The sequence below is a fragment of the Berghia stephanieae genome, chromosome 6, assembly GCF_034508935.2.
Source record: "Berghia stephanieae isolate SIO BIC M18660-M18661 chromosome 6, UCSD_Bste_1.3, whole genome shotgun sequence".
In the NCBI taxonomy this organism is placed as follows: Eukaryota; Metazoa; Mollusca; class Gastropoda; order Nudibranchia; family Aeolidiidae; genus Berghia; species Berghia stephanieae.
This window is the reverse complement of record NC_088365.1, coordinates 31266341-31266923: the sequence shown is the minus strand read 5'-3', so window position 1 is coordinate 31266923 and position 583 is coordinate 31266341.

The following is a 583-nucleotide window of genomic DNA, read 5'->3' as shown; positions in this document are numbered from 1 at the left end:
GCTATCCTGAAGTATAATGGACCAGCACACAAAACTCTGTGTCATGAACCTTTATAGTCTAGATAACACAGTTAAGTGAGAATTGGATTAAATAGTCTGATGTCACGTCCCCCAGCAATGCGGCCATCGTGGTTCTAAACAAAGAAAATCGGTACATTTTATTCTTCATGCTGGCTAGAACTTTTCATATGTCTTGTGATCAGAATGTGTAAAAGTCAAAACATGACCAGATTTATAATGTTTTCCCCTCTGGATACGCTTTTATGCTCGTCGGAGAAATATTTCATAAGGGCGTCCGCATTGTTCCGATAGTTTAGAGCCAGTTACTAAGTTACCATGCGTCATTACGAGGGAAGTGACGTTACGACTGTTGAAGGTATTACTTATAAACGCGGATGGCAAAAAATACAAAGACCTGAGTGACGTCAACTTCATACTATTATAGAATGATTTTATAGATAGAACGAAGATGACGTCACTCTGGTCTTTGTTATTGTTTTTTGCCATCCGCGTTTATGAGTAATTCTCACTAAACTGTATTACCAGACTATAACGTTTAAGGTTACACATAGTTTTGTGTGTT